A 24,404-nucleotide genomic window follows, 5' to 3' on the forward strand; every position below is an offset into this window, starting at 1 on the left:
ATCCCACATGCCGCAGAGCGGCTGGGCCCGTGAGCCATGGCCGCTGAGCCTGCGCATCCGGAGCCTATGCTCCGAAACGGGGGAGGCCACAACAGTGAGAGGCCCACATACCACAAAAAAACCGAAACAAAACAAAAAAAACTCATAGATGAAACACTGACAATAAGCTAAGAAGAAGTAGAGGACACAGTAAGAACAGAAGTAACAGCAATATTAGAGTTAATGACAGAATTTTCCAAAGTTCAAAATATGAACCACCAGATCCAAGAAAGTCTAAGAAACCAAAGCAATATAAATTAAAAGCAATCTATTCCTAGACACATCATAATAAACTTCAGAAAATTTTTTTAAATCTTAAAAGCACTCAGAGGAAAAAAGACATTAAAACCAAAGGGTCATTACAGTAGGATGGTATACAACAGTCCCCCCTTATTTGCAGGGGATATGTTCCAAGACCCCCAATGGATACCTGAAACCACAGATAGGACCAAGCCCTAAATACACACACTGTTTTTTCCTCTACACACCTATGATAAAGTTTAATTTATGAATTAGGTACAGTAAGAGTAGCAATAATAAAAATAGAGACGTTATAATATACTGTGATAAAAAATTATGCAAATGTAGTCTATTTCTCCCTCAAAATATCTTACTGTACTATACTTACCCTTCTTGTGATGACGTGAGACGATACAATGCCTTCAGGATGAGATGAGGCGAAGTGGGGTGAAAAGTCGAAGGGAACATCATCTGCTTCCGGTGATCCTGGATCACTGATCCATGACAACGTTGATGGTTGGAGATCCTGAGTAAAATGGAACTGGACAGTGTGAGATTAATGTGCTACTCAGAACAGTGCCAAATTTAAAACTTATGATTTGCTTATTTCTGGAACTTTCTGTTTAATATTTTCTGAACATGGTGTGCTGAGGGTAACTCAAATGGTGGAAAAGTCAAACCACAGATGAGGGGGTACTACTATAGATTTAAACTCACATCAGTAATTATATTGGATGAATAGATTCACTCCATTTAAATTCTGTCAGCTGAAGTTCTTAGGGGAAAAAAACAATAGCCCTTGTAGTTATTGACAAGATATATAAGGATTCTGAAAGGGTGAAAGTCAAAGGATGTTAAGGTGCACAAATATATCACTTAAAGTTTTAGGAATTAGGCTGACAGCTAATCTCTCAAGCAAAACCACAAAATCCAAAAAGTAAGGACATGCTCTATTCAGTATTCAAAAAAACACGAGAACTTTCACTAGAAGCCCTGCCCTAAAATTGATGAAGCTATGTTAGTATCCTTTAAAGGATACTTTAAAGTGACGAGCATTACTGTAGATTAAAATGGACACTTCACAATGATCAAAGGCTTGACTTACCAGGAAAATAAGACAATTTAAAATTTTATTCCTCTAATGACACAGCCTCAGAAAATTTAAAGGAAAGACAGAACTATAAGGAGAAATAGACAAATTCACACGTTGTGGGACTAACTGATACAACACAGAAGAAATAACATTTGAACAAAATATTTTCAAAAACTGATTGATGTATTGGGTCATAAGGCAAGGTTCAAAAGGTATTGAATCTACTGAATATGCTTTGTGAAAATGCAAACTGAAAAATAAATTAAGCTAGAATATTTATTTCCATCAATGGAGAAATTCACTTCTAAATAACCAGCAGGTAAAGAAATCATGATGGAAGTTAGAAAATATTTTGAGCTGAAAATTTCCTGAAAAAATGTCATGGACTGTAGCAAAATCAGTACATATATATTTAAGATTTTAACTTTTAAATACAACAGATGAATATTAATGAGCTAATATCCATCAAGAGATTAGGAAAATGGTGAATAAATTTTAAAGGGTGAAAATATTAAAGCCAAAATTTGATTCTTTAAAATGTCTAATCAACTTTTTAAACTTTTGACAAGACTGAATCAAATCAGAGAGGGACAAACAAGTAACCAGTATCGAGAAGGAAAGAAGGGACATGGTATATCACTACGGAGGCTGTAGAAGTTGAGAGAATTATTTAAAAACTATACCAATATATTTTAAAACATAAGTAAAATGGAAAATTTAATATCCAATAACCAAAACTGAGAATAAAATATCTGAATTTTTCAAATTAAAAAAACTTGAATATAATTAGAAGTCCAAACTCAAAGCTTTCATTAGCAATGACAGTTTAAGGAGAATACCAGTCTTCCAGAGAATAAAGAAAGAAGACCAAGATTGACCAGGATGACAGAGTAGAAGACCCTGAGCTCACCTCTGGTCAAGGACATAACAAAATTACAACTATTTACAGAACAACCATCCATGAAAAAGACTAGAACCTACCAGAAAAGATCTTATACAACTAAAGATATAAAGAAAGAGCCAAAACAAGACAAGTTAGGAAGGGCTGACTCATGGTAGAGTCAAGTCCTATATACTCGGGTAGGTGACCCACAAACAGGAAAGTTACAATTGCAGAGGTTCTCCCCAAGGAGTGAGGGGTCTGAGCCCCACATCGAGCTCCCCAGCCCAGGGGTCCTACACCAGGAAGACAAGCCCCCAGAATGTTTGGCTTTGAAGGCCAGTGGGGCTTACTCTGGGAGTCCCAGAGGGCTGAAAGAAAGACTCCACTCTTTAAGGGTACACACAAAAGCCTCACACATTTAGGGACCCAGGAGAGCAGTAGTAAATTCAAATGAGCCCCAGTAGACCTACCTGCTGATCTTTGAGACCCTCCTGGAGAGGCAGGAGGGAAACGAAGCTCACCCAGGGGACACAGATATTGGTGGCAGCTTTTTTTTTTTTTTTTTTGGCAGTGGGCGGGCCTCTCACTGCTGTGGCCTCTCCCCTTGTGGAACACAGGCTCCGGACGCGCAGGCTCAGCGGCCATGGCTCATGGGCCCAGCTGCTCCGCGGCATGTGGGATCTTTCCGGACCGGGACACGAACCCGTATCCCCTGCATCGGCAGGCGGACTCTCAACCACTGCGCCACCAGGGAAGCCCCTTGGTGGCAGCCATTTGGAGGAGCTTGTTCTACTACGTGGACATTGGTGCTGGGAAGCATCACTCTGGAATCCTCCCTCTAGCCTATTAGCCTCAGAACCCAGCCCTGTCCCTTCCCAACAGCCTGTAGGCAACAGGGCAGGGGCCTGGCCCCAGGAAACAGTAGCCCCACAGCCTGAAGACCTAGCCCACCCACCAGCAAGCCAGCACTAGCCCTGGGACCAACCACCAGCAGGCCAACACAAGCTTCAGAACATCCTGGACCCTGTAGGTAGCTGTGTCCAGGAATCAGCCCTACCCACCAGCAGATTAACACCAGCTCTGGGTCCCCTGAGCCCTACAGCTAAACCCCAAGACCCAGTTCTGCTTGCCAGTGGCCAGACACTAGGCCCTAGGACCTGGCTTTAGCCACAAATCGGTGGGCACCAGCCTGAGGCTCTCCTGGACCCCAGCTCTGCTCACCCATGAACCAGCACTACCCCTGGGGTGCTACAGCCAGCCACCTTGTGATCCTAGCCCTGCCAGCAAATGGCCAGCAACCTCTGCAAAATTTAAGGCATGGCAACAACTGGACCAGGGGACCAACCAAGCCTACCAGACTGCCCACAGTCATCAGCCCACCACAGCAGAAGGACCCAAGCAGCCTCAGAGAGGGCAGCCCTAGCACACAGAGGTCTGGTGATGAGAGAGGAATGCGCTGCTGAGACATATAGGTCCTCTCCTGCAAAGGCCATTTCTGCAAGGTTGGGAAGTGTAACCAACCTACCAGATAACTAGAAACAAAAACAAAAGTTAGGCAAAATGAGGCAATGGAGGAACAAGAGAAACAACAAAGGAACAAGAGAAAAACCCAGAAGAAGAAAGATTATTGAAGAACTCAGAAGACTAGATACACAGATCAAGAACTCAGTAGTTTTTAAACAAAGATTTAGAAAATAAACAACCAAACATATGAAGAATAATTGAAATGAAAAATACACTAGAAGGTATTAATGGACCAAATGATACATTCCTTTCTATCAGCAAGCTGGGAGACAGTAGTGGAAATCACTATTCCTGAACAAAAAGAAAATAAACAAGGACAGTTAAAGAGATCTCTGGGACAACATCAAGCATACTAACATTTACATTATAGGGGTCCCAGAAGAAGGGATATAGGGGGGGACCTTCAAGATGGTGGAAGGGTAAGACATGGAGATCACCTTCCTCCCCAGAAATACATCAAAAATACAATACAAATACAAAAATGTGGAACAAAACCTACAGAACACCTACTGAACGCTGGCAGAAGACCTCAGACTTCCCAAAAGGCAAGAAACTCACCACGTACCTGGCCGTATGCCTGACAGGGTCTTGGTGCTCCGGCTGGGTGTCAGGCCCGAGCCTCTGAGGTGGGAGAGCCAAGTTCAGACATTGGTCCACCAGAGACCTCCTGGCCCCACGTAATATCAATCGGCAAGAGCTCTCCCAGAGATCTCCGTCTCAACGCTAAGACCCAGCTCCACTCAACGACCAGCAAGCTCCAGTGCTGGACACCCCATGCCAAACAACTAGCAAGACAGGAACACAACGCCACCCACTAGCAGAAAGACTGCCTAAAATCATAATTAGTTCACAGACACCCCAAAACACACCACCAGATGCGGTCCTGCCCACCAGAAAGATAAGATCCAGCCTCATCCACCAGAACACAGGCACTAGTCCCCTCCACCAGGAAGCCTACACAACCCACTGAACCAACCTTACCCACTGGGGGCAGACACCAAAAACAATGGGAACGACGAAACTGCAGCCTGCGAATTGGGGACCCCAAACACAGTAAGTTAAGCAAAATGAAAGGACAGAGAAATCCACAGCAGATGAAGGAGCAAGGTAAAAACCCACCAGATCAAACAAATGAGGAGGAAACAGGCAGTCTACCTGAAAAAGAATTCAGAGTAATGATAGCAAAGGTGATCCAATATCTTGGAAATAGAATGGAGAAAATACAAGAAAGTTTTAACAAGGACCTAGAAGAACTAAAGAGCAAACGAACAATGATGAACAAGACAATAAATGAAATTTAAAATTCTCTAAAAGGAATCAATAGCAGAAAAACTGAGGCAGAAGAACAGTAAGTGACCTGGAAGATAAAAGAGTGGAAATAACTACCACACAGCAGAATAAGGTAAAAAGAATTGAGGACAGTTTCAGAGCCCTCGGGGACAACATTAAACGCACCAACATTTCAATTATCGGGGTCCCAGAAGAAGAAGAGAAAAAGAAAGGGACTGAGAAAATATTTGAAGAGATTATAGGTGAAAACTTCCCTAATATGGGAAAGGAAATAGTTAATAAAGTCCAGGAAGCGCAGAGAGTCCCATACAGGATAAATCCAGGGAGAAACACACCAAGACACATATTAATCAAACTATCAAAAATTAAAAACAAAGAAAACATATTAAAAACAGCAAGGGAAAAACAACAAATAAGTTACAAGGGAATCCCCATAAGGTTAACAGCTGATCTTTCAGTACAAACTCTGCAAGCCAGAACAGAGTGGCAGGAAATATTTAAAGTGATAAAAGGGAAAAACCTACAACCAAGATTACTCTACCAGCATGGATCTCATTCAGATTCAACGGACAAATTAAAACCTTTACAGACAAGCAAAAGCTAAAAGAATTCAGCACCACCAAACCAGCTTTACAACAAATACTAAAGGAACTTCTCTAGGCAGGAAACACAAGAGAGGAAAAGACCTACAATAACAAACGCAAAACAATTAAGAAAATGGTAATAGATATCAATAATTACCTTAAATGTAAATGGATTAAATGCTCCAACCCAACCAAAAGACATAGACTGGCTGAATGGATACAAAAACAAGACCCATATATATGCTGTCTACAAGAGATCCACTTCAGACCTAGGGACACATACAGACTGAAAGTGAAGGGATGGAGAAAGATATTCCACGCAAATGGAAATCAAAAGAAAGTTGGAGTAGCAATTCTCGTATCAGACAAAAGAAACTAAAATAAAGACTATTACAAGAGATAAAGAAGGACACTACATAATGATCAAGGGATCAATCCAAGAAAAAGGTATAACAATTGTAAATATTTATGCACTCAACATAGGAGCACCTCAATACATAAGGCAAATGCTAACAGCCATAAAAGGGGAAATAGACAATAACACAATCATAGTGGGGGACTTTAACACCCCACTTTCACCAATGGACAGATCATTCAAAAGAAAATAAATAAGGAAACACAAGCTTTAAATGATACATTAAACAAGATGGACTTAATTGATATTTGAACATTCTATCCAAAAACAACAGAATACACTTTCTTCTCAAGGGCTCATGGAACATTCTCCAGGATAGATTATATCTTGGGTCACAAATCAAGCCTTGGTAAATTTAAGAAAAGTGAAATTGTATCAAGTATCTTTTCCAACCACAATGCTCTGAGACTAGATATCAATTGCAGGAAAAAAATCTGTAAAAAAAATACATATACATGGAGGCTAAACAATACAATACTTAATAACCAAGAGACCCTGGAGAAATCAAAGACGAAATCAAAAAATACATGGAAACATATGACAATGAAAACACGACAACCCAAAACCTATGGGATACAGCAAAAGCAGTTCTAAGAGGGAAGTTTATAGCAATACAATCCTACCTGAAGAAACAAGAAACATCTCAAATAAACAACTTAACCTTACACCTAAAGCAATTAGAGAAAGAAGAAAAAGAAAACACAAAGTTAGCAGAAGGAAAGAAATCATAAAGATCAGATCAGAAATAAATGAAAAAGCAATGAAGGAAACAATAGCAAAGATCAATAAAACTAAAAGCTGGTTCTTTGAGAAGATAAACAAAATTGATAAACCATTAGCCAGACTCATCAAGAAAAAAAGGGATAAGACTCAAATCAACAGAATTAGAAATGAAAAAGGAGAAGTAACAACTGACACTGCAGAAATACAAAAGATCATGAGAGATTACTACAAGCAACTCTATGCCAATAAAATGGACAACCTGGAAGAAATGGACAAATTCTTAGAAAAGCACAACCTGCAAAGACTGAATCAGGAAGAAATAGAAAATATGAACAGACCAATCACAAGCACTGAAATTGAAACTGTGATTAAAAATCTTCCAACAAACAAAAGCCCAGGACCAGATGGCTTCACAGGCAAATTCTATCAAACATTTAGAGAAGAGCTAACACCTATCCTTCTCAAACTCTTCCAAAATATAGCAGAGGGAGGAACACTCCCAAATTCATTCTACGAGGCCACCATCACCTTGATACCAAAACCAGACAAGGATGTCACAAAAAGAAAACTACAGGCCAATATCACTGATGACCATAGATGCAAAAATCCTCAACAAAATACTAGCAAACAGAATCCAACAGCACATTAAACGTATCTTACACCATAATCAAGTGGGGTTTATTCCAGGAATGCAAGGATTCTTCAATATACACAAATCAATCAACGTGATACACCATATTAACAAATTGAAGGAGAAAAACCAAATGATCATCTCAATAGATGCAGAAAAAGCTTTTGACAAAATTCAACACCCATTTATGATAAAAACCCTGCAAAAAGTAGGCATAGAGGGAACTTTCCTCAACATAATAAAGGCCATATATGACAAACCCACAGCCAACATCATCCTCAATGGTGAAAAACTGAAAGCACTTCCACTAAGATCAGGAACAAGACAAGGTTGCCCACTCTCACTGCTCTTATTCAACATAGTTTTGGAAGTTTTAGCCACAGCAATCAGAGAAGAAAAGGAAATAAAAGGAATCCAAATCAGAAAAGAAGAAGTAAAGCTGTCACTGTTTGCAGATGACATGATACTATACATAGAGAATCCTAAAGATGCTACCAGAAAACTACTAGAGCTAATCAATGAATATGGTAAAGTAACAGGATACAAAATTAATGCACAGAAATCTCTGGCATTCCTATACACTAATGATGAAAAATCTGAAAGTGAAATCAAGAAAACACTCCCATTTACCATTGCAACAAAAAGAATAAAGTATCTAGGAATAAACCTACCTAAGGAGACAAAAGACCTGTATGCAGAAAATTATAAGACACTGATGAAAGAAATTAAGGATGATACAAATAGATGGAGGGATATACCATGTTCTTGGATTGGAAGAATCAACATTGTGAAAATGACTCTACTACCCAAAGCAATCTACAGATTCAATGCAATCCCTATCAAACTACCACTGGCATTTTTCACAGAACTATAACAGAAAATTTCACAATTTGTATGGAAACACAAAAGACCCCGAATAGCCAAAGCAATCTTGAGAATGAAAAACGGAGCTGGAGCAATCAGGCTCCCTGACTTCAGACTATACTACGAAGCTACAGTAATCAAGACAGTATGGTACTGGCACAAAAACAGAAAGATAGATCAATGGAACAGGATAGAAAGCCCAGAGATAAACCCGCGCACATATGGTCACCTTATCTTTGGTAAAGGAGGCAGGAATGTACAGTGGAGAAAGGACAGCCTCTTCAATAAGTGGTGCTGGGAAAACTGGACAGGTACATGTAGAAGTATGAGATTAGATCACTCTCTAACACCATACACAAAAATAAGCTCAAAATGGATTAAAGACCTAAATGTAAGGCCAGAAACTATCAAACTCTTAGAGGAAAACATAGGCAGAACACTCTATGACATAAATCACAGCAAGATCCTTTTTGACCCACCTCCTAGAGAAATGGAAATAAAAACAAAAATAAACAAATGGGACCTAATGAAACTTCAAAGCTTTTGCACAGCAACGGAAACCATAAACAAGACCAAAGGACAACCTTCAGAATGGGAGAAAATATTTGCAAATGAAGCAACTGACAAAGGATTAATCTCCAAAATTTACAAGCAGCTCATGCAGCTCAATATCAAAAAAAAAAAAAAATCAAACAACCCAATCCAAAAATGGGCAGAAGATCTAAATAGACACTTCTCCAAAGAAGATATACAGATTGCCAACAAACACATGAAAGGATGCTCAACATCAAAATCGTTAGAGAAATGCAAATCAAAAGTAAAATGAGGTATCACCTCACACCACTCAGAATGGCCATCGTCAAATATCTACGAACAATGAATGCTGGAGAAGGTGTGGAGAAAAGGGAACCCTGTTGGGAAGGTAAACTGATACAGCCACTATGGAGAAGAGTATGGAGGTTCCTTAAAAAACTACAAATAGAACTACCATATGACCCAGCAATCCCACTACTGGGCATATACCCTGAGAAAACCATAATTCAAAAAGAGTCATGTACCAAAATGTTCATTGCAGCTCTATTTACAATAGCCCGGAGATGGAAACAACCTAAGTGCCCATCTTCGGATGAATGGATAAAGAAGATGTGGCACATATATACAATGGAATATTACTCAGCCATAAAAAGAAACGAAATTGAGCTATTTGTAATGAGGTGGATAGACCTAGAGTCTGTCATACAGAGTGAAGTAAGTCAGAAAGAGAAAGACAAATACTGTATGCTAACACATATATATGGAATTTAAGGGGAAAAAATGTCATGAAGAACCTAGGGGTAAGACAGGAATAAAGACACAGACCTACTAGAGAACAGACTTGAGGATATGGGGAGTGGGAAGGGTGAACTGTGACAAAATGAGAAAGAGGCATGGACATATATACACTACCAAACGTAAGGTAGATAGCTAGTGGGAAGCAGCCGCATAGCGCAGGGAGATCAGCTCAGTGCTTTGTGACCACCTGGAAGGGTGGGAGAGGGAGGGTGGGAGGGAGGGAGACACAAGAGGGAAGAGATATGGGAACATATGTATATGTATAACTGATTCACTTTCTTATAAAGCAGAAACTAACACACCATTGTAAAGCAATTATACCCCAATAAAGATGTTAAAAAAAAAAATCTTCCAACAAACAAAAGCCCAGGACCAGATGGCTTCACAGGCGAATTCTATCAAACATTTAGAGAAGAGCTAACACCTATCCTCCCAAACTCTTCCAAAATATAGCATAGGGAGGAACACTCCTAAACTCATTTACCTGGCCACCATCACCCTGATACCAAAACCAGACAAGGATGTCACAAAGAAAGAAAACTACAGGCCAATATCACTGATGACCATAGATGCAAAAATCCTCAACAAAATACTAGCAAACAGAATCCAACAGCACCTTAAAAGGATCATACAGCATTCTGCAGTGGGGTTTATCCCAGGAATGCAAGGATTCTTCAATATATGCAAATCAATCAATGTAATAAGCCGTATTAACAAATTGAAGGATAAAAACTATATGATCTTCTCAACAGATGCAAAAACAGCTTTCAACAAATTCAACACCCATTTATGATAAAAAACCCTCCAGAAAGCAGGCAAAGTGGGACCTTACCTCAACATAATAAAGGCCATATATGACAAAACCCACAGCAAACATCATCCTCAATGGTGAAAAACTGAAAGCACTTCCACTAAGATCAGGAACAAGACAAGGTTGCCCACTCTCACTGCTCTTATTCAACATAGTTTTGGAAGCTTTAGCCACATCAATCAGAGAAGAAAAAGAAATAAAAGGAATCCAAATCAGGAAAGAAGAAGTAAGACTGTCACTGTTTGCAGATGACATGATACTATACATAGAGAATCCTAAAGATGCCACCAGAAAGCTACTAGGACTAATGAATGAATTTGGTGAAGTAGCAGGATCCAAAATTAATGCACAGAAATCTCTTGCATTCCTATACACTAATGATGAAAAGTCTGAAAGAGAAATTAAGGAAACACTCCCATTTACCATTGCAACAAAAAGAATAAAATACCTAGGAATAAACCTACCTAAGGAGACAAAAAAGACCTGTATGCAGAAAACTATAAGACACTGAGGAAAGAAATTAAAGATGATACAAACAGATGGCGAGATATACCATGTTCTTGGATTGGAAGAATCAAGACTGTGAAAATGACTATACTACCCAAAGCAATCTACAGATTCAATGCAATCCCTATCAAAGTACCACTGGCATTTTTCACAGAACTAGAACAAAAAATTTCACAATTTGTATGGAAACACAAAAGACCCCGAATAGCCAAAGCAATCTTGAGAAAGAAAAATGGAGCTGGAGGAATCAGGCTCTGTGACTCCAGACTATACTATAAAGCCACAGTAATCAAAACAGTATGGTACTAGCACAAAAACAGAAATATAGATCAATGGAACAGGATAGAAAGCCCAGAGGTAAACCCATGCACCTATGGTCAATTAATCTATGACAAGGAGGCAAGAATATACAATAGAGAAAAGACAGTCTCTTCAATAAGTGGTGCTGGGAAATCTGGACAGCCACATGTAAAAGAATGAGATTAGATCACTCCCTAACACCATACACAAAAATAAACTCAAAATGGATTAAACACCTAAATGTAAGACTGGATACTACAAAACTCTTAGAGGAAAATATAGGCAGAACAATCTTTGACATAAATCGCAGCAATATCTTTTTGGATCCACCTTCTAGAGTAATGAAAATAAAATCAAACAAATTAAAGCTCTTGCACAGCAAAGGAAACCATAAACAAGACAAAAAGACAACTCACAGAATGGCAGAAAATGTTGCAAATGATGCAATCGATAAGGGATTAATCTCCAGAATATACAAACAGCTCATGCAACTCAACATCAAAAAAACAAACAACCCAATCAGAAAATGGGCAGAAGATCTAAATAGACATTTCTCCAAAGACGACATATAGATGGTCAAAAAGCACATGAAAAGATGCTCAACATCACTAGTTATTAGAGAAATGCAACTCAAAACTACAATGAGGTATCACCTCCTACCGGTCAGAATGGCCATCATCAAAAAGTCTATAAACAATGCTGGAGAGGGTGTGGAGAAAAGGGAACCCTCCTACAGTGCTGGTGGGAATGTAAATTGGTACAGCCACTGTGGAGGACAGTATGGAGATTCCTTACAAAACTAAAAAGAGAGCTACCATTTGATCCAGCAATCCCACTATTGGGCATATATCCAAAGAAAACCATACTTTGAAAAGATACATGCACCCCAATGCTCACTGCAGCACTATTTACAATAGCCAATATATGGAAGCAACCTATATGTTCATTGATAGAAGAATGAATAAAGAAGATGTGGTATATACATATACAATGGAATATGACTCAGCCATTATATATATACATATATATATATATATACATATACACACACACACACACACAATGGAATATTACTCAGCTATAAAAAGAATGCAATAATGCCACTTGCAGCAACACGGATGGACCTCGAGATTGTCATTCTAAGTGAAGTAAGTCAGACAAATATCATATGATATCACTTACATGTGGAATCAAAAAAATGATACAAATGAACTTATTTACAAAACAGAAACAGACACACAGACTTAGAAAACAAACTTACGGTTACCAAAGGGGTAAGGGGGGGAGGGATAAATTAGGAGGTTGGGATTAACATATACAGACTACTATATCTAAAATAGATAATCAACAGGACCTACTATATAGCACAGGGAACTCTACTCAATACTCTGTAATAACTTATATGGGAAAAAAAATATGAAAAAGAATAGATATATGTATAACTAAATCACTTTGCCATACGCCTGAAATTAACACAGCATTGTAAATCAACAATACTCCAATATAAAATAAAAATTTAAAAAATAAATAAAAAATAAAATGGCAAAAATCAAAGATAAAAAAATATTAAAAGCAGCAAGGGGAAAACAAGTTACATACAAAAGAATTCCTGTAAGGTGTTCATATGACATTTCAGCAGAAACTCCGCAGGCCAGAAGGAAGTGGCATGATATACTTAGTGATGAAAAGGAAAAACCTATAACCAAGAATACTTTACTCAGCAAGGTTCTCATTCAGATCTGTTGGAGAGATCAGAAGTTTTACTGACAACCAAAAGCTGAGTTCAGTAACATCAAACCAGTTTTGTAAGAAAGGTTAAACAGACTTCTCTAAGCAAAAAGAGGTCCCAACAGAAACATGAGAATTACAAAAGGAAATAGCTCATTGGTGAAGGCAAATATACAGTAAAGGTAGAAAAGCTAAACATGTACAAAGTTAGTAGGAAGGTTAAAACAAAGTAGTAAAGTCATCTACATCCACAGTAAGCAGTTAAGTGATACACCAAGCAATTAGATGTAAAATATGATGTCAAAAAACAGTAACTGTGAGAGGGAGAGTACAAATGCAGGGTTGTTTAAAAAAAGGCAGGTTGTTTGTTTCAATGCATTTGAAATTAAGAGATTGGCAACTTACATCATGTATACAGATGGCTTTATATAAACCTCATGGTAACCACAAACCAAAAATCTATGATAGATAAACACTAAAGAGAAAGGAATACAAACATAACACTAAAGAGTCATCAAGTCACAAGGGAAGAGAAGCAAAGGAGCAAAAACACTGCAACAAACCCAAAACAATTAACAAAATGGCAATAAGAACATACATACTACTTTAAATGTAAATGGATTAAATGCTCTAATCAAAAGACAGAGTGGCTAAATGGATACAAAAATAACACCCATATATATGCTGCCTACAAGCGACCCCTTCAGATTTAAAAACAGACAGAAATTGAGGGAATGGATTCCATGCTAATGGAAATCCAAAGAAAGCTGGGGTAGCAATACTTGTATCAGACAAAATAGACTTTAAAGACAGACTGTTTTAAGAGACAAAAAGTACATTACATAATGATCAAGGGATAAATCCAAGAGGCAACAATTTAAAATATATGCACCCAACACAGGAGCGCCTTAATACATAACGCAAATATTGACATAAAGGGAGAAATTGACAGTAACATAGTAGTAGAGAACTTCAACTCCCCATTTATATCAAAGGACAGATCATCCAAACAAAATATATATATATATATGAAGTGAACAAATTCCTAGAAATGTATATTCTCCCAAGACTGAGCCAGGTAGAAATAGAAAATATGAACAGGCCAATTACAAGTAGAGTAACTGAATCAGTAATTTTTAAACTCCCCAACAAAAGTCCTGGACCAGATGGCTTCACAGGTGATTTCTACCAAACATTTAGGAGAAAATATTCCAAAACACTGCAGAAGAAGGAACACTTCCAAACTCATTCTATGAGGCCAGCATCACCCTGACACCAAATCCAGACAAAGATATCACAAAGAAAGAAAATTATATGCCAATATCACTGATAAACATAAATGCAAAAATTGTCAACAAAATGTTAGCAAACTAAATCCAACAATCCATTGAAAAGATCATACACCACAATCAAGTGGGTTTTTTCCCCAGGAATGCAAGTATAGTTCGATATCTGCAAATCAATGTGATACACCACTTAAAAAATGGAATAAAAACCATATGATCTCAATAGATGCAAAGAAGCTTTTGACAAAATTCAACATCCATTTATGATAACTCTCCAGAAAGTGGGCACAAAGGGAATATACCTTAACACAACAAAGGCCATATATGACCAGCCCACAGCTAACATCTTACTCAGTGAAAAGCTGGAAGGATTTCCTCTAGGATCAGGAACAAGACAAGGATGCCTACTCTTGCCACTTTTATTCTACATGGTATTCAAAGTTCCAGCCACAGAAATCAGTCAAGAAAAATAATCTAACTGGGAAAGAAGTAAAACTGTCACTGTTTACAGATGATGTAATACTATACATAGAAAATCCTAAAGATGTTACCAAAAAACTACTAGATCCTGATGAATTTGGTAAAGTTACAGGATACAAAATATACAGAAATCTGCTGCATCTCTGTACACTGACAATGAAGTATCAGAAAGAGAAATTAAGGAAACAATCTCATTTACCACTGAATCAAAAAGAATAAAATACCTAGGAATAAACCTAAGGAGGTAAAAGACCTGTACTCAGAAAACTAAGATACTGATGAAAGAAACTATGTCATCTTCAAATAGATGGAAAGACATTGGGTTCATGGACTGCAAGAATTAATATTTTTTAAATGACCATACTACCCAAGAAAATCTAAAGATTCAATGCAATCCATATCAAAGTAGCAATGGCATTTTTCACAGAACTAGAACAAAGAATTTTTAAATTTCTATGGAACACAAAAGGCCACAAATGCCAAAACAATTTTGAGGTAGAAGAACAGAGCTGGAGGTATCATGCTCCCTGATATAAAACTATACTACAAAGCTACTGTAATCGAAACTGTGGTACTGGCACAAAGACACAGATCAACGGAACAGAATAGAGAGTTGAGAAATAAACCCATGTACTTATGGTCAATCTACAACAAAGGAGGCAAGAATATACAGGGGAGAAGAGACAGTCTCTTCAGTAAGCAGTGCTGGGAAAACTAGACATCCACATGTAGAAAAAATTAGAATATTCCCTCACAGCATATACCAAAATAAACTCAAGACAGATTAAAGTCTTAGGGACTGGAAACCATAAAACTCCTTGAAGTGAACAAAGGCAGAATGGTCTAACATAAATCATAGCAACATCTTTTTGCATCTGTCTCCTAAGGCAGAGGAAACAAGCAAAATACACCAAATGGGACCTAGTTAAACTTAAGAACTTTTGCACAGCAAAGAAAACCATCAACAACATCAAAAGACAATCTACTGACTAGGAGAAAATATTTGTAAATGATATGACCTATAAGGGGTTAATGTCCAAATTTTATCAACAGCCCATAAAACTCAACATCAAAAAGACTTGAGAAAAAAATGGGCAGAAGACCTGAATAGATATTTTCCAAAAGACAACATACAGATGGCCAACAGGCACACGAAAAGATGCTCAACATCGCTAATCAGAGAAATGCAAATCAAAACCACAATGAGATATCACCTCATACCTGGCAGAATGGCTATCAAAAATACCCCAAGTAACAAATGTTGGTGAGGATGTGGAGAAAAGGGAACCTTTATACACTTGTGGGAATATAAACTGGTGCAGCCACTGTGGAAAACAGTATGGCTATCCCTCAAAAAATCTAAAAATCAAACTACCATATGATCCAGCAATTTTACTCCTGGGTATATATCCAAAGGAAATGAAAACACTAATTCGAATAGATACATGCACCCCAATGTTCACAGCAGCATTATTTACAATAGCCAGGATATGGGAGCAATCCAAGTGTCCATCAACAGATAAAGGTGTGTGTGTGTGTGTGTGTGTGTGTGTGTGTGTGTGTGCAATGGAATACTACTCAGCCATAAAAAAGAATGAAATACTGACATTTGCAGCAGTGTGGATGGAGCTAGAGAATATACTTAGTGAAATGAATCAGACAGAAAGACACAATTACTTATGTGGAATCTAAGAGATTAGTGAGTATAAAACAGACTTACGGATATAAGAACCTAGTGTTTACCAGTGGTGAGAGGGAAGGGGGAGGGGCATGATAGGGGATTAAGAGGTACAAACTATGTATAAATTGCAAGGATGTAGTACAGCACAGGGAATATAGACAGAGTTTTATGATAACTATAAATGGAGCATAATTTTTAAAAACTGTGAATCACTAAGTTGTATACTGAAATTTATACATTGTAAATCAACTGTACCTCAGTGAACAGAGGAAAATGCAAAATAATGACAAAATAAACTTGATACTCAAATATAATAAAGGCATACAAAGGACAATTACAGGTGATTCTCAGGCATAACCTTTGCTCTAAAAATTCTTAATAATTTTAGCAACCTGGATCCAACTAATATATAAAAACATACCATGACTGAATTGGGTTTATTCTAGAAATGCTGTGGTTAGTTAATACTGGGGGGAACACAGAATCAAGCATTATAATCCACCACAGTAACAGAATAAAGGGGAATAATGATAATCTCAATTGATGCAAAAGCATTGGATGAAATGCAAATTTTAAAACTCTTACCAAAGTAGAATACAATAGAGCTTCCTAAATCTGATAAAGACCTATATATTTTTAAAAATCTAAGCAAACATACTTAATGGTAAAATGTTGAAAGCTTTCCCCTTTGATATTGAGAACAAGACAAGAATGCTACTATCATCTCTAATCATGTTTATACAAGATGAAGAACCTAAGCAGTACAATAATGTAAGAAAATTAAAATGCGAAACTTGTAGAAATTAGGATGGTAGAAATAAAATTTACATATATAAGTACATATATATTCCAAAATTATCTATAGACAAGTTACTAGAATAATCATATAAAATTTCTGGATACAAGGTAAATCTATTTTATATAAAATTTGTTGCTGATAACTACACAACTTTAAAAGATACCATTTGCAATAGCATAACAAAATACCAAGCACCAAGGAACAAACCTAACAAAGTATCTGTACAACCTCTACACAATTATTACTCTTGTGAGTAAAGATCTGAACAAGTAGAGGTAAGCATATTTATGCATTGAATATTTTAGGTTGTCAACTCACTCATTAACAGATTCAATGCAATCCTATTCATTGTGAAACTTCACGAGCTGATCCTAATATTTGATTGTAAAGGCAAAGTGTCAAGAAACTTCTGAAGAGAAGGTATTTTAAAAAGTCCTCAGATACAAAAATTCGAAACTATAGATATCATAGCAGTGTGGTATTGGTGCAAGGATAAACAGAAAAGTAGCACAGAACCCCAAACAGACCCATATATGGACACATGGTCTGTGACACAGGTAGCACTCCAAACAAGTGGGAAAAGGATGTTTGCAATAAAGGGTGCTGAGATAGTGGTGTATTTATATAGGAAAGAGAACTTGACCTCTTGCTAATAATATTCACAAGTATCAACTGCAGACCTCTTGTAGATCTAAATGTTAAAGACGAAGCAGTCAAGCTTTTAGAAATCTATCTTCATGATTTGGGCAAAGATTTTTAAACAGTGCACAAAAAAATTACCAACCATCAAGACTGATAAATTTTATTACGTTAAAACTAAGAGCTGGGCTTTCCTGGTGGCGCAGTGGTTGAGAGTCCGCCTGCCGATGCAGGGGACACAAGTTTGTGCCCCGGCCCAGGAAGATCCCACATGCCGCGGAGCGGCTGGGCCCGTGAGCCATGGCCGCTGGGCCTGCAGGTCCGGAGCCTGTGCTCCGCAACGGGAGAGGCCACAGCAGTGAGAGGCCCGCGTACCAAAAAAAAAAAAAAAAAAAAAACTAAGAGCTTCTGTTCATCGAAAGGTATTGTTACCAAACCAGGTCTGTCATACCTGACACACAGGAAGCCAAAACACTGAGACACGGAGGTTTGCAGCAAGGAGGGTTTATTTGCAAGGCAGCCAAGCCAGGAAACAAGAGAACAAATCCCAAATCCACCTCCCTGAAGGCAGGTGGTTCAGGGTATTTACAGGGTAACCAATCACGAGGCAGGGAGGTCTGAGGCGTGGAGAGCGTGGAGAGCGTGGGGATAGGTGATTAGAAAAAGTTGCAGTAATCGTCATTCTGTGCAGGCATAAATAAGCTATGGGCCTCTGCACATTCAAGAGGTCACTAAGTGGACACTCGCACATGCCCAGTTGGAGGATTGGTGGTCCTATCCAGAATTAAGTAGCTCAGCTTGAACTAGATGCTGCTGAGACTCCAAGTTCCTGGAAAATAAGTCAGGCAAACATCTTTTTTTTTTTTTTTTTTTTTTTGCGGTACGCGGGCCTCTCACTGTTGTGGCCTCTCCCGTTGCGGAGCACAGGCTCCGGATGCGCAGCCTCAGCGGCCATGGCTCATGGGCCCAGCCGCGGGGCATGTGGGATCTTCCCAGACCGGGGCACGAACACATGTCCCCTGCATCAGCAGGCGGACTCTCAACCACTGCGCCACCAGGGAAGCCCAGGCAAACATCTTATTGTTTAGGCTACATGCTGCTTGCAGGACATGCAAGTCTTAATACTACCTTGATTCGTGAAAGTGAAATGGATTTGACCCATGGTTTGGGTATCTTTTGTTCATTCCTCAATCTTGAGGAAAGTGGGGTGACTGCTCTGGGTGTAGGGGCATAGACCTAACAGTCCTTGAGGAATGGAACTGTTTAGAACTCATTTGAGAATATTCTCTTGTTCCCGGTTTCAAGTTAACATTTCGATCCCAATAAACAAATACCACCTTTGTACCAGCTGTCAAGGCACAGGCCCAAGATTGGTCATTGAAACCACAGACAAAGATGTACCCTGAGGGAGCACACAGAATGCAGGACATATTGTTAAACTTTACACGGTCAAGCCAGGGATCAGCGTTTTACCTGTTTACATATTGGAGTGTCTCAATCACTCTGTTTGGCTGAGTATTAAATATGGAAGGGACATAGTTTTCCTAGCCTAAGTACAGTTTCTACAATATCCTGACCAAGTAGAACCTTGACGGGGTAGACATCAGGATTACTGTTTTATCTGAGCACACTAGAATCAAATTTCTGCTTAGTGAAGAAAAAACAGGGGACAGGCAATTCTGCCGATTAGCCTAACCCGTTATGTTACATCTGAAGACATAGTCAAGTAAGGAATGTTCAAAAAATTCAGGCACGATCAAAGCATCAGAATGATCAAACACAGAAAAAGGCTCTGGATGACATATCCCACAGCTAGAGGGATTACCTGCTTCTGCCAAAATCTGAGAAATCCTAATTATTGAGTTGTTCTTCCAAGCCTGGGAAGTTAGAAACAAAGCCTAACAAAAGAAATAATTCTGGTAGCCTAACAAGTCATTTGAATTGCCTTCTGAAGAATTTTACTTTACTGAAGAAAACACTGCAGAATCCCATTCACCTTAGTTTCTTTCTTGTGGTTTCTTTCCGAAAAGCAACTTAAGATCTGTCAGGGGTTCTCTTGCCCTCTTGGACAAATCAGTGCTAGGGTTCTGGAAACAGCCAAGACTCGGATGATCTCAGTCATGGTTTTTCTGCAGCGTGATTTTCATTTTTCATCATGTTCCTCATAAAGTCCAGTCCAGCGAGGATGGAGCTGGTCGTCTAGATGTTTATCCTTCCACGATTTCATTCTAGAGGTTCACTGTCTCCTCCTTTAAGAGCTTCTGAAAGGGGTTTTGCTACGAGTCTGGTGATCCAAATGGGGCAGAACCCAGCCACTTCCAGGACTCCCCACAATTTTATCTTGGTAGTGAAAACTCCACCCCTGACTAGAGGTTCCCTTCTGTCGGGGATTTAGTCTCCATCCTTGTGAGAGTTCAAAACCCAAATATTAACTGAGGGCTGAAAGATCTGTGCCTTCTTCTTGGACACCTTATAGCTTTGTTCAGCCCAAAGTTCACAGTTAAAGTTCACGTACTCTGGTCTGAGGTGTCCCTTGTTTTACTGGTAATCAGAGTATCATCTACATACTGATCAGGGCTCTCTTGTTTGATTGAGGGTCCCTCAAGTCTTTTGCCAGGATTTCTCCAAATATTGTGGGGAAACTTTTAAACCCCTGAGGAAGTGCTGTTCAGCAGTACTGTTTAACTTGTACCTAGATCTTCACATTCAAAAGCAAAATCTCTTGAGATTCAAAACTCAAGGGTATACAAAAAAGACATCCTTCAAATCCAATATGGTAAACCAACAAAAATCTCTGGACAGAGTAGTGAGCAGAGTGTATGATCAGGGACTACTGGGTGAATATCTTATCTTCTACTATTTGATCAATTGCTCTTAAGTTGTGTACAAACCACCCCAAGGCAGTGCCTAACCTGTAAGGGCATAGCTGTCTTTGCTTTTCCTGACCTCCCATCCGCCCATACCTCCAGACTCACCTCAGCAGTATCTCTTCCAGAATGGTTGCAAGCTGTTCTTTTTGGGGTTGGAGCAATAGAGTCTGCAATGCTCAAGCCTGCTCTGGTGATACTTTAATGTCCGTTTGTCCAGGTGCAAAGGTAACCTAGGCACTTAACTTAGTAAATCTCATCCCAGAAGAGAAATGGGACACTGTATAAAAAGCTATGCTCCAGATGGGTTTTCCCCATCTGACAGTCTAGTGGCTGGAAAAAAGGCTTTTTTCCAGGGTTCTTCAGACACGCCATAGTGTCTGAACAAAGAACAAAGTTTAGAAAACCAGGTATCTAAAACCTAGTGAACGGCCCCCATACCAACCAGAAAATCCAAAGTTGATTTCCCACTGTCATAGTCACCTGGGGGTCTGCATGGAAGCTACTGATGGACTTGGTAGGATTTAGAGGAGCCCCTGGGGCGCTGTCCTAGGAATGACCAAGAGGTCACTGTCATTCTCAGCTCAGGCATCTTGTTTACCTTCAAGAGTCTGACTTGGTACGGTCTCTTTTCCAGCATTCCTCCTGCTCACAATATGCACATTGGTGGAGTGCCCCTATCTGGTGCCATGTTTGAGTGGAAGTTTGGGCCTTGGGGCCTCCCACCTTTTGCCAAGCACCTCGTGGGAGTCCTCGATTTGGTCTGGCTCTTCCTTGTGTTAAGGAAGCAGCCAGCAAAGCGGCCTGCATTTCTGATCTTTGCTGTTCCCTTTTCTCCTGAACTTTATCCCTGACATTAAAAACTTTGGGAGAGGGGGAAGATGGCAGAAGAGTAAGACGCGGAGATCACCTTCCTCCCCACAGATACACCAGAAATACATCTACACGTGGAACAACTCCTACAGAACACCTACTGAACGCTGGCAGAAGACCTCAGACCTCCCAAAAGGCAAGAAACTCCCCACGTACCTGGGTAGGGCAAAAGAAAAAAGAATAAACAGAGACAAAAGAATAGGGACGGGACCTGCACCAGTGGGAGGGAGCTGTGAAGGAGGAAAGGTTTCCACACACTAGGAAGCCCCTTCGCGGGCGGAGACTGCGGATGGCCGAGGGGGAAGCTTCGGAGCCACGGAGGAGAGCACAGCAACAGGGGTGCCGAGGGCAAAGCGGAGAGATTCCCGCACAGAGGGTCAGGGCCGACCGGCACTCACCAGGCCGAGAGGTTTGTCTGCTCACCTGCCGGGGCGGGCGGGGCTGGGAGTTGAGGCTCGGGCTTCGGTCGGAGCACCGGGAGAGGACTGGGGTTGGCAGAGTGAACACAGCCTGCAGGGACTTAGTGCACCATGGCTAGCCGGGAGGGAGTCCAGGGAAAAGTCTGGACCTGCCGAAGAGGCAAGAGACTTTTACTTCCCTCTTTGTTTCCTGGTGCGCGAGGAGAGGGGATTAAGAGCGCTGCTTAAAGGAGCTCCAGAGACGGGCGCGAGCCGCGGCTAAAAGCGCAGACCCCAGAGACGGGCAGGAGACGCTAAGGCTGCTGCTGCCGCCAACAAGAAGCCTGTGTGCGAGCACAGGTCACTACCCACACCCCCCTTCCGGGGAGCCTGTGCAGCCCGCCACTGCCGGGATCCCGGGATCCAGGGTCAACTCCTCTGGGAGAATGGACGGCGCGCCTCAGGCTGGTGCAACGTCACGCCGGCCTCTGCCGCCGCAGGCTCACCCGGCACTCCATACCCCTCCCTCCCCCTGGCCTGAGTGAGCCAGAGCCCCCGAATCAGCGGCTCCTTTAACCCCATCCTGTCTGAGCGAAGAACAGACGCCCTCCGGTGGCCTACACGCAGAGGCGGGGCCAAATCCAAAGCTGAACCCCGGGAGCTGTGCGAACAAAGAAGAGAAAGGGAAATCTCTCCCAGCAGCCTCAGGAGCAGCGGATTAAATCTCCACAATCAACTTGATGTACCCTGCATCTGTGGAATACCTGAATAGACAACGAATCATCCCAAATTGAGGAGGTGGACTTTGAGAGCAAGATTTATTATTTTTTCCCCTTTTCCTCTTTGTGAGTGTGTATGCTTCTGTGTGAGATTTTGTCTGTATAGCTTTGCTTTCACCATTTGTCCTAGGGTTCTATCCGTCCGTTTTTTTTTTTTAATTTATAAAAATTTTTTTCTTAATAATTATTTATTTTAATAACTTTATTTTATTTTACCTTACTTTATTTTCTTTTATCCTCTTTCTTTCTTTCTAGTTTTTCTCCCTTTTATTCTGAGCCGTGTGGATGAAAGGCTCTTGGTACTGCAGCCAGGAGTCAGTGCTGTGCCTCTGAGGTGGGAGAGCCAACTTCAGGACACTGGTCCACAAGATACCTCCCAGCTCCACGTAATATCAAACGGCGAAAATCTCCCAGAGATCTCCATCTCAACACCAACACCCAGCTTCACTCAATGACCAGAAAGCTACAGTGCTGGACACCCCATGCCAATACAACGAGCAAGACAGGAACACAACCCTACCCATTAGCAGAGAGGCTGCCTAAAATCATAATAAGTCCACAGACACCCCAAAACACACCACCAGACGTGGACCTGCCCACCAGAATGACAAGATCTAGCCTCATCCACCAGAACACAGGCACTAGTCCCCTCCACCAGGAAGCCTACACAACCCACTGAACCAGCTTTAGCCACTGGGGACAGACTCCAAAAACAACGGGAACTACGAACCTGCAGCCTGCAAAAAGGAGACCCCAAACACAGTAAGATAAGCAAAATGAGAAGACAGAAAAACACAGCAGATGAAGGAGCAAGATAAAAACCCACCAGACCTAACAAATGAAGAGGAAACAGGCAGTCTACCTGAAAAAGAAGTCAGAATAATGATAGTAAAGATGATCCAAAATCTTGGAAATAGAATAGACAAAATGCAAGAAACATTTAACAAGGACCTAGAAGAACTAAATATGAAACAACCAACGATGAACAACACAATAAATAAAATTAAAAATACTCTAGAAGGGATCAATATCAGAATAACTGAGGCAGAAGAACGGATAAGTGACCTGGAAGATAAAATAGTGGAAATAACTACTGCAGAGCAGAGTAAAGAAAAAAGAATGAAAAGAATTGAGGACAGTCTCAGAGAGCTCTGGGACAACACTAAATGCACCAACATTCGAATTATAGGGGTTCCAGAAGAAGAAGAGTAAAAGAAAGGGACTGAGAAAATATTTGAAGAGATTATAGTTGAAAACTTCCCTAATATGGGAAAAGAAATAGTTAATCAAGTCCAGGAAGCACAGAGAGTCCCATACAGGATAAATCCAAGGAGAAACACGCCAAGACACATATTAATCAAACTGTCAAAACTTAAATACAAAGAAAACATATTAAAAGCAGCAAGGGAAAAACAACAAATAACACACAAGGGAATTCACATAAGGTGAACAGCTGATCTTTCAGCAGAAACTCTGCAAGCCAGAAAGGACTGGCAGGACATATTTAAAGTGATGAAGGAGAAAAACATACAACGAGGATTACTCTACCCAGCAAGGATCTCATTCAGATTTCATGGCGGAATTAAAACCTTTACAGACAAGCAAAAGCTGAGAGAGTTCAGCACCACCAAACCAGCT

The sequence above is a fragment of the Lagenorhynchus albirostris genome, chromosome 1 (assembly GCF_949774975.1).
Source record: "Lagenorhynchus albirostris chromosome 1, mLagAlb1.1, whole genome shotgun sequence".
In the NCBI taxonomy this organism is placed as follows: domain Eukaryota; kingdom Metazoa; phylum Chordata; class Mammalia; order Artiodactyla; family Delphinidae; genus Lagenorhynchus; species Lagenorhynchus albirostris.